A 562-nucleotide genomic window follows, 5' to 3' on the forward strand; every position below is an offset into this window, starting at 1 on the left:
TGACGTGAGCGTTTGGGAGGTGGCGGCCTTCGTGCCGGGGTAGGGTCGGCCTTTTAGCACAGTGCTGATGTCTGCGGTGCGTTTGGAGCCCTCGGTACCCACCGCAGAAAAGTAGGGACTCGGTTCTGTCAAAGAAGAAAAAACTCCTTTCTGGGCGTAGAGGTAGCCAGGGGGAACGTTGCTGGCCGGTCCCGCCCGCCACGCACGTTGGCTGTGCGCACGCGTTTGACCGTGCAGGCAGGGGGGCGGCGAGAAAAACCCCGCAGATTGAGGTGCGCCGTTGTTGGTATAACAAAACAAATCAAAGTCACCTGGTTTTTTGTCGAGTGCCAAAAACCAGGTGACTTGACAGTGAAAGCTAGTGGCCACGCAGTTGTTTTCCAGGCTGAAGGAGATGGTTCATGCTTCGAAGCTGGAACCAGTCAGGAGAAGAGGACCAGATCTTGTAGTTGCAACAGTGCCTGTGCTGAATTCAGGGATGTAAATAAGAAGAAAATGAAGCTCAACTATTGTGAAAATAAAGTTTTGTGTTAAACCTTGCCCTCAGTGCAGGCAGCAGGAA

The sequence above is a fragment of the Merops nubicus genome, unplaced genomic scaffold, assembly GCF_000691845.1.
Source record: "Merops nubicus isolate BGI_N331 unplaced genomic scaffold, ASM69184v1 scaffold45136, whole genome shotgun sequence".
Classification (NCBI taxonomy): domain Eukaryota; kingdom Metazoa; phylum Chordata; class Aves; order Coraciiformes; family Meropidae; genus Merops; species Merops nubicus.